Source organism: Balaenoptera acutorostrata, chromosome 20 (genome assembly GCF_949987535.1).
Source record: "Balaenoptera acutorostrata chromosome 20, mBalAcu1.1, whole genome shotgun sequence".
Taxonomy (NCBI): Eukaryota; Metazoa; Chordata; class Mammalia; order Artiodactyla; family Balaenopteridae; genus Balaenoptera; species Balaenoptera acutorostrata.
Genome location: NC_080083.1, coordinates 20,992,209 through 21,006,377, shown reverse-complemented (window position 1 = coordinate 21,006,377; position 14,169 = coordinate 20,992,209). Strand labels below are relative to the sequence as shown.

Below are 14,169 nucleotides of genomic sequence, written 5' to 3'. Positions count from 1 at the left end.
GAACCTCTAGGTCATGCCAAGGCCTGGGTAGGTTGTCAAGTCTGGGGTGTGTGTGTAGGGGACTGCTCTGTGGCTCACTGTAACCCGCTCCTACCCCTTCAGAACTCTCCCAACACATTTCCTGCTCGCCTTGGGTTCCAGCCAGAAGGGCCAGATTAAGGTGGCCGTACCGGGGACACCTGCATCCCAGGCACCTCCCCACCGGGCTCCCACACGGTCAGGCTCAGAAAGTAGCAGGCCCAGCCCTGCGGGGAGAGGTGATGTCAGAGAAGTGGACCTTTCGTTCACCTACGGCTTCAGTGGCTCGAAGATCCTCCCCTTCTCACGAGGGGCTGTGCTGGGAGAGGCCTTGGGGGCTTCCAGGACTGGGGAGGAGACAGTAGCCTCCAGGCTGGCCAAGGCTCTCATCTAGCCGGCATGTGTGATAATGACCCTTCTTACCTCAAGCATCTGTTTGCATCCATTGATGCATGGAAGAATAAGACTCTGTTGGGTGGGGGGGACCCAGACCTTTAACTCTGTCCACAATTGGGGTTATATATTCAGAGTTGTGTCTGTTGGACCAGTGGAAGGGCCAGTAGAAGCCAGGATGCTGGGGGACAGAAGGGTCCCTGAGAGAGAATTCATCACAAAGGGCTGAAGAGGTCTGGTCTTGAGGTCTGGCTGCTGTAGCATGCCTGAGGGCTGGAGGGGTAGGGGTTCTGAGAACAGGTGTGTGGCTGGTCACCAAACCCCTTGGGGGAATTCCCTGGTGGTCCAGTGGTTAGGACTCCTTGCTTTCACTGCCAAAGGCCCGGGTTCCATCCCTGGTCGGGGAATTAAGATCCCGCAAGCCACGGAGTGTGGCCAAAGGAAAAAAAAGTACATGTTTAAAAAAAGAAAAAACTCTTGGAACCCAGTGACATTGGTAGCCTGAGTGTCCCCAGAGGGAAAAAACTGTGTGTTTGTTGACCGAAAGGGTCATTTCATTTAGTCCCTAACCCTTTGGGAACCAAGCAACACTGCTGTGGAACCCCTCCTGCCTGCATCTGAACCTAACGCTGATTGAGGGAAAGTTCTTCCCACCCTGCAGGAGAATGCTGAGTACTTAGCACAGTGCCTGCTTCAAAGTAGGTGCTCCAAAATACTTGGTTAAAGTATAAGATTAAAAAAGAAAAAAACCCCACCTCGTTTAGTGGAGGGTTTTGTCATAGCAAATTTGCGGAGCAATCAAGAGAGTGAAAACGCAGATCTATTCATGGGTGAGCTACTTCCTGGGGCTCCCAGATGCCGGGAGAGAGTTTGCAAAGGATTGAATCCCCGAGTTGGCAGATATTCCAATCTGATATTGCTAGGAGCTTGGAGCTAGCGATATTTGGGTGGTGTTAGTGCCATTCACACCCACAGGCTGGTGAAGAAAGGGCTCTCTCAGTGTTTTCTGATGAAGGAAGAGTGGTTTGCCAGCTGGAGAGATAGATGGAATCTAAGCAGGGGAAATGGAAGTCATTTGGCCGTGCTCCTAAAGCATCACACCTTCACTGCTCACGGGGTTATTCACTTTTCCTTTCTCTTTCCTGCTGAGCTTACTGATGCACTGGCCCAAACCTGTTCATGTGGCTCTTGCTGTCTGGTCGCCCAGTGAGGAAGGATCAGCGGGCCTGACAGTCCTGACAAGGAGACTTGACAGTCCAGATAGGCCACAAGGGGTTATTTCCTCTCCTCCTTTCCCATCTTCTGGTTCCCAATGCCCTCATGGTCTTCTCTCTCGCCTTCTCCTCAGCAATATAAGATCAAAGACTGTAAATTATTCATTCACAGTTGAATGGAGCACTTTTCAAAGTCAGGGCTGCTGGGCATCTTGGTCTCAGAGTTGCCAAGGGTGAAGGCCCACATGTTTGGGTCCAGCAGCTCTGTCAAGTCCCAGCCTTGACATCTGGAGCCAGCCCTGCCTGATCCCTGGCCTTCCCACCTGTCTGATTTCTTCCCTGACTTTTCCCTGTCCAGAGTTCCCTGCCCCACCTTACTCCAGAGGAAACCCAGTATCAGTGTTACTACCTCCTGCCCGTGTGGGTGTGTCTGTGGCCTCCAGGGCTCCTGTTACCCGGGACTCCCAGGCTGTCCCTTCGGGTGGGAGCAGGGAGCCTGCATGTTTGAGAGGTGTGCCTAAGATGAGGCAAGCACCAGACCAGTAGTCGTGCTAACAACCACTACAGCAAACATTTGATGCATGTGCCACGCGTGTCAGGCACTCCTTTTAGCACTTTTTAATGTAACATCCCTATCTCGCCCATAACAACCCTAGGCGATAGATACTGTTTCTAGCCTGATGTAACAGACGAGGAGACTGAAGCTCACAGAGGTCAAATGACTTGCCCAAGGCCACACAACCTACAAGTAGCCAAGCTGAGATATGAATCCAAGCATCTGATACCAAAGTCCAGCGATGTACCACTCTGTTAAAGCATATGCTAGTTCATTTATCCTTACACTGATCTCACGTACAGATGGGGAAACTAAGGTCTTGAGAAGACAAGTGACTCATTCTAGGTCATGTAGCTAGTGAGTGGCTGAGCCAAGATTTGTTTGTTTTTTTGTTTTTTTGGAATCTCAGTCTTTATTGGCTGCAAGGCTTCACACGCTCAGGCCAATGCCAGGGCTCAGATCTTGCTGAAAGCAGCAGTGTCAGCGCTCTGCACATGCTCCTCAAACTTGGTGATCTCCTCTTCCAGCAGGTCCGTGCCCACCTTGTCGTCCTCCACCACACACTGGATCTGCAGCTTGTGGGTGCCGTAGCCCACGGGCACCAGCTTGGAGCACCCCACCCAAGTCAGCCCATCCAGCTGGATGGAGCACACGCAGGCCTCCAGCTGGGCCATGTCCATCTCGTCATCCCAAGGCTTGACGTCCAGGAGAATGGAGGACTTGGCCACCAGGGCAGCCTTCTTGACCTTCTTCTCAGCGTACTGCCGCAGCCTCTCCTCCCGCAGCCGGGCAGCCTCCTTGTCCTCCTCCTCATCGCTGCCGAACAGGTCAATGTCATCGTCCTCGTCGTCCTCTGTGACGGTGGCCGCCTTCCTTGGGGGGTCTCCACTTGGCGCACGGGAGACATGTGCTGGGTCTGCGGAACTGTGGCCGGGTGGGCGGGCGAGCTTTTCTCTAGCGCACTCAGCCAGGCCTCCAGCTTGGAGACAGCCTGCTGCAGATCCTGCGCCACCCCTCGCAGGCTCTGGTTCTCCACTTCCAGGCTGGCAATCCGGATGACAAGCTCACTGAGGTCTCCACCGGGCCCACTGGAGGCCCCAGGGCCTGAGCTTCCGGCCAGGGACTTCTGGATGTTTTCTCTGGCTCTTGTGATGTCACGGAGGATCACGCTGGCGCCGTTCTCCTGGCGTGAGGAGCCAGCCACGGACCCGTTCATCTGCTCGTAGAATTTCCTTTCTGCATCATCATATTTGAACGTGTCAAACCAGATCTTCTCGTGCACTAGAAAGTTTGTGGCCATTTTCACACCAGCCAAGGACACGGCGACCAACAAGGAGGGCTCAGCGTGCGCGACGGCAGAGGAAAGAGCCTGAGCCAAGATTTGAATCCAAGGCATTCTAATTCAGAATCGATGTCCTCTGTACCACCTTCCCTGAGACTGATGGGTGAGCTGACATTCTAGACACCCTTATGAAGGGAGGGATGAAAGAGACCCACTTGCAGACCCAAGGAGACTCAACCTGTGTGCTGGGTGGGGTGGGGGCCTCAGGGAGCCCTGGATGATGATGGATCCAGGGTCTGGAATTTCTTGAGCATGAATGTCAGCATATGTGCCCGTGATACGGATTCAATCTAATGCCACCCTCATTCAGAGATTCAGAAGAACTGACAAAGGAGAGAAACCGAAGCACTTCCTCTCTGAGCTGGTGCTTACCAATGAGCTTTTATCTCCAAGTAGCAGAATAATCATAACCCACAGCTCCCGCGCGTGGCTGATTAGCTTTGCTGCAAGTTTCATTTGATTACAACATGAAGGTCTGTCCCTGACTTTGGTTGCAGCTATATGGCTGCTTGCTCACAACTGAAAAATAGAGGTAGAGGGACCATTAGGGCCCAGGAGCATCAGATAATGAGGTTGGTGCTTTAAGAGTATTTTCATCAACAAAGACCATTTGTGTGGCCCCATCCAGTGTGCAGAGCCACTCTGTATGTCATCTTAATGGGTCATCACAGCAACCTGGGGCTTTCTTCCCATGGGACAGTGGCCAATAGTTTCGGCCATTCACAGAGTGTGGGGAGGAAGGGGAATTGGAGACAGTGTTTGGTTTATATTAAAACTGTGAATGTGCCGATTGGAGGGTGTGCATTTCATTTTTAAGACAAATTAAAAACCCAATCTTGTCTTGTGCCTGAACCTGAATAGTACTAATCTTATTTATGTTATTTTTGAGTGCTTACTATGTGCTGGGCACCGTGCCATGTGTTTATTCTACAGAGCAACTTTATCCAGTGGGGAAAAATACTAACCTCATTTTACCAGTGAGGAAAGGGAGGCTGGGACAGGTGGAGTGAACTGCCCCTGAGGTACAGCTAGTAAGGGAAGGAGCTAGGATGTGAAGTCAAGGAATATGATTCCAGAGCCTATACCTTTCTTGCTGGGCTGTTCTGCAGGAGAGTGTCTCTCAGGGACCCTGACTTCCCACAGAGCCAGGTGGGCAATGGGAATGCAGGGTCCTCTGGCAGGAGAGTCCTCTGCCCCTCTAACCTGCACCTTCCTCATCTCTAAAGGAACGTTTCCTGATCCATCTCACAGGTGATTGTGGGGTAACTCCTTGCTAGCTATGAAGCACTGTTTACCTGTTTGTGGATAGGAGGCAGTGGTGAGCAGGGCAGAGGGAAATCCTTCCAAGAAGAGACAGATTTGGACAAGGGGGTGCAGGTGGCCTGAGACCTGTGGCCCAGGTTTGGGACCTTAGCACATGCTTTTCCCTCTGCTGGGAATGCCCTCCCCTCCCCCCTCTTCTCATGACTGGGTTTTTAAAACTTTCAGCTGTCAGCTTAAATGTAATCTTTTCAGAGAGATGTTCTCCCTTCCCACCCCTGGTAGACTGGCCTGAGTCCCCACCTCGGCCAGCCCTGGGGGCTTTCCCTGACTCCTCCACTTCATCCCAAACCTCCCTACAAGACCCAGCCCTACCTGTGTATGAATTATTCAGGGAGAAGCTGAGGGCTCATTATGGGGACAGATATTCCAGCAAAAGCCGTCTGGCTGGAGAAGAGAGAGAGTGGGGTGGCATTTATTGTCAGGAAGCAATTTCTCATGGTAATTAAATGCTCACACGTGTGTGTGTGTGTGTGTGTGTGTGTGTGCTGGGGAGATGTATTTTATCACTGTCCCCCCTCCCAGGGTCTAATCTGGCCTGTGTCATACCAAAGTCCTGGGTCTAAATAGCACCACCCTTCCCCTGACTTGGGGGAGGAGGGGTGGTGTCGGTTCATGTTTTTGATTAAAGAAAAAAAAAAAGAATCAGAGCCTCAGTGAGGTTTCATGAGAAATGGTGGGAGCAGCAGGGTCGAGGGGAGCTGATTATGTAGATGTGTTTAAGCTCTCAGCCGGGGATGGCTGACTTCCATAATCCCACCGGGGGCTGAGACCCCGGCTGTGTTTGCTGGCTCAGATGCAGCTGGGGCCATTTCTCAAGTTCGTGGAGGAAGGGGATGAGCAGGTGCACGGGAGGAGGGGCTGCCTGTCAGGTGAGGGCCCTGCGGGGTGGGGAAGCGCTGTGGAGGAGCCCTTTCTCTTCTGCAGCACGTACCCAGCCTCTGTCCCCACACGTGTGTCTGCCTCTGGGCGACACTTTGTTGGACAAATGCTAACCCGGCCTCTGCTACAGACGTGCTATGTAGCCCTGAGCTGGTCCTCTGGTCTTTCTGCTCTTGGGTTTTCAGTCTGTAAAATTGGGTGAAGCTTTGGAGATAGATGGTGGTGATAGTTGTACAGTAATGCAAATGTACGTTATGTATATTTTATTTATTTTTAAAAATTAATTAATTTATTTATTTTTAGCTGTGTTGGGTCTTCGTTTCTGTACGAGGGCTTTCTCCAGTTGCGGCAAGCGGGGGCCGCTCTTCATCGCGGTGCACGGGCCTCTCACTATCGCGGCCTCTCTTGTTGCGGAGCACAGGCTACAGACGTGCAGGCTCAGTAGTTGTGGCTCACGGGCCCAGTTGCTCCACGGCATGTGGGATCTTCCCAGACCAGGGCTCGAACCCGTGTCCCCTGCATTGGCAGGCAGATTCTCAACCACTGCGCCACCAGGGAAGCCCCCCGTTATGTATATTTTAACACACACACACACACAAATGCTAAAAGAAAAATGAGGTGAATCTGTAGTTTCCTTCTGGTCTTAATGTTCTCTGGATTAATGATCCTGGATTCAAAGAAATGCCAAAGGGCTTATCATTATTCCAAGAACAGGCTGCGGTACCTCAGCTAAGTCCGTTTCCCTCTCCGATTCCACTTCCTTTGGTGGTGGCAGAATGGCTTCTCCAGACCTGGCCAGTTGCTTCCCCTCACTCTTTAAGTTTCCTGCCAGGTCTCTGAAGTTTGCCCCCTCTCCAGAGCCTGGACACCCCCTGTCTTTGGTTACCCCACCATCACTCGTCTCAGCCTCTGGTGGCTTTTCGTAGAGGCTGAGGGGGACCTCTTCTTGACTATTCAATGAGCCATTGAGAATTTCATGGATAACTCAGGAACACAAGTCAAACAGGAGGCTGGAAGCTCTGGATTTATGAAGAAAAATGAGTCAAACTTGGCAATTTATGAGCAGCTCAGAATAGCAGCATGGTGGGGGGAGGGGAAGGCTGGAGGACTGCTCTGAAGGGTTGGGGGCACATTTGGGGGAGGCAGAGGTGCTAGTGGGGCTGGAGAGAGCATAGGGAGCCTGGGCCTTAGCATCCGGACCACTAGCTTTGTGGGAAGTTGTCTGTGCCCTGGACAAATGGACAAGTGTTGTCCAGTGAGGGGGCAGGGACTCCTCAGGCATCAGAGGGAGGGTCCAGCCCACAAATCCTAATTTGGTCTCCCTGTGGCCTGGCCTTGGCTGGATACCCAAGAGAAGGGAGGTGAAGGCAGAGAGGGGGCACATTCTCCAGCCTTGGGGGGTACACGGCCAGAATGGAGAGGCTTAGCTGGCCTTCCGGGGAGAGAGAGAGAGAGAGAGAGAGACCCTCACTTGTCCAAGAGGCTTCTTTTTGAGGTTTTTCCAGTCTTCCAGGTGGGGCCCACAGTCTGAAGGTGGTGAGATACTTCACATAAATCCAATCCTAGTAGCCCAGAGGGACATCCCAAAGGCCACCCCAAGGTCAAAGCCCCTGAAATTTTATGGGTCCCAGTAGAGGTGGCGTGGGGTGGGAATCTGACTGGCTTTGCTCCCATGCCTGACAAGTAGTGTCTTGTCCCTGTCACCTCCCCAGCATGGTTCCTCCTGGATAGTTCCACCTTCTGTCCAGTTTCCTCCACTTGGGATGGACTCCAAGCATTGCATTCACAGGTACAAGGTGTAATAAAAATGGCTTATGTCTGAGGATCAGGGATGGAGAGAGCAGGGATGAGCCCCAAGTAGACACTGCTTGTCTGGGTGTCATGGAAAAAGTTCACATCACCCGTTAGGTCTCAATTGCCTCATCTGAAAAATGGGAATGACTTTCCCTTCCATCAACCCCTCTCATATACTTACTCATACAGCTCATAAACTGTGATATTACTGAAATAAAATTATGAATGAATATGTGTTTGTAATCCTCTAAGGTGTTGTGTCGAGGTGGTAGATTCTTTTATTAATTTTCCATGGGAATCAACCTCAATCACCTCTCCTTCTTGGGCTTTAGATTCCCCATGTCTGAAATGAAGAGATTAGACCAAGTCAACTCTCAGTCTCTTCCAACTTGAACAACATCTAATCCTATAACTATCTCGGTATATCAGTTCCTGATCAACACATTCCTAGTTGAGGGTGGGGATTTAGGGTCCAGAGCTTGGAGGAGGCAGGGTTTTGTCCAAACAACCACTTAATAAAATGATTTCTAGGTAGGGGGCCTTACTGCTTTCTCTTAATCTCTTCCAGGGCCCTACTGAAGATACGGCTAGATGTGTGCATTCTTCTGACTTAGATGGGTGGGACTGTCCCTTAGAATGTATCAGAAAAATTTCCCCAGAACTCAGGTTGTACAATGTGGAACATTCCCATTTTAAGAACCGAAGGACATGGAATGTCAAGGGGCTTAAAGGCTCCTGAGGTAAGGGTGAAGACACATTGTTGACTTGGGAATCATTATTTAGAGTCAACAAATAGTTATTGAGCTCATACTATGTACCAAATTCTGTTCCAGTTGCTTTCATGTTCATTTTTCTATTTGGTTCCATAATAATCATGGGAGGAAGGCAGTGTTATTGTCTTTTGGTAGATGAGGAAGCTAAAGCTCAGAGAAATAGAGGAGCTGTCCAAGGTCACAGAGCTGGGAGTGGTGGAGCTGGGACACAAGTCCAGGTCTATCTGATCTCAGAGTCAGAGCTTCCCCTGAAAAGTGACTTCTTATTCCAGGGTCACTTTTATGTCCATTAAAGCCACAATGTCATCTCACCATTGGTCTGTACTGATTTCTCTTTGATTATGGTGGTATTTTCCTGTTTCTTCATGTGTCTAGTACTTTTGGATTATATCCTAGACATTGTGAATGATATATTGGAGAGACTTTGAATTCTACTATATTCCTCTAAAGAGTGCTGATTTTTTGTTTTTAATTTGGCTGAACTCACACTTCAAACTTTTATCTCCTCTCTGGTGGGCAGCAGCTGAAATCTCAGTTCAGTTCTGGTAATCTTAGCTGGGCTTTTTGGAGTCTTCCCTGTGCATGTATGTTGAAGGATCAGCCAGAGATTTGGGTAGAGTTTATACATAGACGTTAGAGCTTAATCTCTGTGGCTCTCTCCTTTCTGGAATTTCTGCCATCACTTTCAGCTGCTGTGTTCATCCACACTTTCTATGATTCGTCAAGCCACTAAGGCTGCAGGTTTCCTAAAAATTTAACTATCCTGTAGGGCACTGACCGTGGTCTTCCCTCAGGAGGAATCCTTTAAAAACATGAAATACACCCGTTGTCATTCTTCCAAGTGTCAATTACTCTCTGATTTCTGCCTGTTTTTTGTTTTACCAGTGTCTTTAGGTAGTTTTAAAATATTTTATCCAGAGTTTATAGGTTTTTTAAAAAAATATTTATTTATTTGGATGTACTGGGTCTTAGTTGCAGCAGGTGGGCTCCTTAGTTGTGGCTCCAGGGCTCCTTAGTTGTGTCATGCAAACTCCCAGTTGCAGCACCAGGGAAGTCCTCAGAGTTTATAGTTGTTATGTGTGGGAGGACAGGTCTGATAGGAGCCACTTGACCATCACTGGAAGTTTTGTTCTCCTTTTGAGCACGTGGTTCCTCTTATGGCTCTTACTAGACAGGGTCTGTTCTTAAAGCTACACCAGGCCTAGCAGTCTCTAGGAATCTGGTATTTAACTCACAGTAGTAGGTATTTATGTGTTGTCACTGGCTTTTGGGAATGTGCAGCTGTGTTCATGACAGACTTCTGGGTGGCTTTGCATCACGTGCGTGTTCGCTTCAATATCACCTTTCTTGGGAAGGATCACTTCTAGACTGCAAAGGGCATCCAACCTCAGGTCTCCCTTCCAGGTGCCATCACGCAGGGAGGTGGAGGGGCAGGCTTTGTTCTTCTCAGAAGCACCCTTTTGGCAGTCTCCATTGGGAGGAGAAGAGGGGTCACGAGGGAGAAGGAGACAGATTCTCCAACTCACCAATGTCATCCAAGTATGTATCTCTTTAAACTCTGCCTTAGGGAGTTTGTCAGATGGCCACCACCTGTCCAGGCTCCTCCAGACACCTTCTGGAGCTGCAGGTGTGTGCCAAGGGCTGGAGAAAATTGGCTCTTCCCCTAAGTTCCTTTTCTCTTTTGTTGGCGATATCAGAAAGGCCAGAGCATCATGGCAAAATCCATGTGTTTTTAAAAATGTTCCTTCTTTGTAGAGGGGTTGTTTTTCTCTCCCTTTTCATCTTAAAAAAAATCTTGTGTGTTAGAGAGATGAAGCCAGAAAGAGAATGTCCCTCTGATGGCTGAGAATTATTGTTTTAAAGGCTTTATTTAAGCCGCTCTCAACAAAACTCAAACATCTGGCTTGTGGCGCCTGAGTGCCAACTTTCATCTTGAACGGAATGCATGAAGATGGCAGGCACCCAGGCTGGAGGGAAGGAGGGCACAGCCCGCTGTGGCCTTCTTGGCTGTCGTGGTTGTCATGGCTGTCGTGGTTGTCATGGCTGTCGTGGCCACTGTCTGTGCTGTGCCTTCTCCGTGGGGCAGGGACAGGGGCAGGGGCAGCAAACCACTTTCTCGAGTATGTCTTTATGCTAGAGACATTTTGCTAAGGGGAATGTATCCATGTCCAGCTTTCAGGGCTTAAAATCTTAAAAAGAATCAGGCCTTAAGCCTAAGAGAAGCAGGGCTGGCGGGAAAGGGAAGGCATGTTGTATTATATTTATCCAACACATGTTCTGTGCCAGGTATTTCATATCCATTGTCACGTTCAGTTCTTGTAACAACTCCATGAGGTAGGTGTTGATGGCCTTTCATTCCAGGTAAGAAAACTGAGGTTATAACTCGCTGAAGTTTACTCCATTGGCAAGTGGCAGAGTCAGGAGTCAGTCTCAAGGCTGGTGCCTCTAGAGTCTAGGTTTCTTCCATCATCTCCAAACCTCATCAGGTCCAGCTTTCACATTTTACAAGCAGGGAGACTGAGGCCAGAGAAAGAAAGGGCCTTGGCCAAGGCTCCTTAGGTAGGAGGCAGAGCTGGTGCTTGGCCTCTGTTCTTCAGCTGGGTCGAGGAGAATGAGTGTAGAATGGCGCAGCCTGAGGGCACCAGGGCTGTAGCCCCTTAGAAACTGCACGGCTCCCGGGACCTGGTGGCCCTTACCTGCAGCCAGTAGGGGTGGGATGATGAAGAGCGCTGGAGTGGTTCCTGCTCCTGCGGATGCACCGCTGAGCTGTCTGGGAGCATCTGTTCACCTGCTCTCTGATCACTGTGTGGGCGGAACCTGCCCATTAGTATTTCACACCCAGGGTCTCAGCACAGCCAGGCAGTTACGATGCCCAAGATTGGAATCTCTTGCAGCTGCCTCTAAATGTAGTCAGGAAAGCTTTCTCCTCTATTCTTGAGCCTCAGTGTTTCCAGCTGTAAGATGGAGGCAAGGGACCTGCTGTGGAGGATAGGAGCGATGGAGAAATTCCTAAATGATGTTTTGGAGGCCCTAGAAGTGAAATCAGATAAATATAGGGCATCCCTATCATGAGTTGGTCATTTGATCTTTTTCTCCCCACTCTCCTTGCTCTTCCCTTCCCTCCTTTCTTCCTTTTTCCTTTCATGACATTTGTTGAGCATCTGAATGGCCAGGAATAGTGGCAGAAAGAAGGACTGGGAGGTGGGACTGGGCAATGGAATTACGTAGGAAAGGGTGAGTATGTTGGGAGAACTTCTTGAGACTCTCAGAAACTGGGGGAGGCATAGGAAAGAAGGCAAAGAAACTGCAGTAAAGATAGAGGTGGCCATCAGACCAGAGACAAGCCCCAGGAGAGGCCAGAGGAGGGGAATTTAGGGAGATGTCGGGTCTTCACGTATCGAGAACCAGGCTAAGCCTGAAGAGACCCCAGCCAGGGTGGGGAATTCTGTGTGCTTTTCTGTCAAAACCACACCTCGGAGTTCTTTTGTCCAGGATTACCCCAAGGAACTCAAGGAACCAGGCAGGGGCTGCTGTAGGTCCTGCTGGCTGGGATCCTCTCTGGAAGTTGCAGGGTCTGTGTCCCGAGTCTGGGGGAGGGGACCTGTTCTGTTGACATTTGGCAGGAGGTCTTTTTGTGGTCTAGATCCTAAGGCAGCATGTCCTAGTGAGGCTGCCCATGGGATCCTCCAGTGCTTGGTCCATTCTGCCCTTGGCACTCTGTTCCCACCAGTGAATTGGATGGAGGAGCTGTTTCTCCCTGAGGATTGCAGTGTCTCAAAGACAAGGACTCTGTCATGTTCACCTGGGTGTCCCCAGCCCCTAGCCTACCTGTGGCTGATCAAAGTCAAGGCTGAGGCAGTATGGAAGAGCAGAAAGAATAGGGATGTTGAGGTTGATCAAGTCTGAGTTAGCATTCAAGTTCTGCCACCTTTGAGCTGTGTGACCATCAAAGGTCAGATTCCCCTAGTAACATATTCTGTGACCTAAATTTGTGTGTGAGAGGTGTATAGGGCTGTGTGCTTGGGAAGAATACCTATGCGGGAGTGAGAGAAGCAGCATGGGGCAGAGGGAGAAGTCGCGTCGTGGTGCAGTTGCAACAGAGACCTCAGCTGATGCCATGGGGAGTCCTGGGGCTAGAGTGGTCCTTGAGAGTTGTCCCAGATTGAGACAAAGGAGCCAGACCTTTGTGCCCCCATTGTCCAGTCATTGGATATGGGCTCCCAGGGAAGGGGTGGCAGCTTTGACAAGGCAGCTTTCAGCTGAGGGCAAATGCCTGAAGCAGGACTCAGCTGTGAACCTCAGTAGTTAACAGTGCTGGCAGCTGGGGTAGTGAGGGCCTCAGCCCTGGAGGGATAGCATCCATCACAGGGAATTTGAGTAAGCTGCTTAGCTTAACTGAGCCTCAGTTTCCACAGTTGTGAAATGGAGACAATTGATTTATTTGTTCAGTACCTCTTTCAAGTGCTGGGAAACATGGCAGCAAACAAGACAGACAAAGTCGCCACCCTCAGGGAGCTTATGTTCTAGCTGGAAAGAGAGATGACTAGAGTTAGAGGGTGCTAAGTTCCGGGGAGAAACTTAAGACAGAAAGGAGACAGACTGCTGAGTTGCGTAGTTCTCTATTTTATATATGGAAGGCAGAGCAGAAACCTGAAGGAAATGAGGGAGGGTGCCATGACACCATCTAGGTCAAGGTTTCTCAACGTCGGCACTACTGACATTTCGGATGGGATAATTCTTTGTTGTGGGGTTCTGTCCTGTTCACTGTTTGATGTTTAGTAGCATCCCTGGCCTCTACCCACTAGATGCCAGTAGTTCCCTCTCTCCTATTGTAACAGCCAAAAATGTCTCCAGATATTGTCCCCTGGGAAGTGAAATTGTCCCCTGGTTGAGGACTACTGGTCTAGAGGAAGAGAATCCCAGGCAGAGGGAACAACAAGAGCAAAGGCCGAGAGGTGAGAGCGTGCTTGGTACGTCCATGGAACAGCGAGGAGACCAGTGTGGCTGGAATGGAGTGACCTGGGGAGAGAGGAGGCAGAGGGGATGGAGAGATGGCGGGTCATGAAGGACCTTGTAGGTCATTGTCAGGATTTTGGCTTTGACTCTACGTGAGAAGGAAGCCCTTGGAGGGTTTTGCACAGAGCAATGATATGATCTGGCTTATATTTAAAATGAATTCCTCTGACTGCTCCTTCACAGTGGTGATGGAAGATTAAACATGAGGTTTCTGACACACAACAGGGGCTCAATAAATGTGCCTGTTATCCTCAAGAACAGGTGGAGTGCACCCTTGGTTTGCATTTGAGGTCATTGTGCAACTTGGCTACCATCCCATCCTAGGAATATACAGTTACGTTTTTGTGACTCAGGCCTAAATGAGGACCCAAGAATTTTAAGAGCTGGAAGGGGCTTTCAGGTGAACAGAGCCTAAACCATTTATTTGAGAGAAAAATACTGAGGCTAGGGAGGTGAAATAACCTGGACAAAGTCTCCCCCTGTGTCTGTGGCAGTGCTAGGGTTAATCTCTGTACAACTACTCTTTGTGAAGGCAAGTCTTTGATGGTGACCTAGTTTGTGCTGCCTTATGTGTGTGGGTTTTTTTTTTAATTAAAAAGAGAGATAAAATTCAAAGACAAGAAGAAAGTGCTCAAGGCTGGATGGGCTTTTGCACAAATAGAGGATTTGACTGGAAAATTAGTCGTAAAATAATAATAATCAAAAGATGGAAGCCGGGCAGCCAGATTGGCAAGTCAGCACCATAGTAGATCCTTTCTGAAGTAGTGGAGCTACCATGTTGTTTCTGCAGAAGGGGCAGAAGGAATGGTTGCTGTGAGACCCAAAAGCTTTGTGTTCTTGGATTTGAGTGATATTTTTCTA

The 14,169-nt window shown here is 49.7% G+C and overlaps 1 pseudogene; it reads right to left on the bottom strand.

The window, feature by feature from the left end:
• Nucleotides 1–2,636: 2,636 nt before the first annotated feature.
• On the bottom strand, nt 2,637–3,526 carry LOC103015709 (elongation factor 1-delta-like; annotated as a pseudogene).
• Between the last annotated feature and the right edge of the window lie 10,643 nt (nt 3,527–14,169).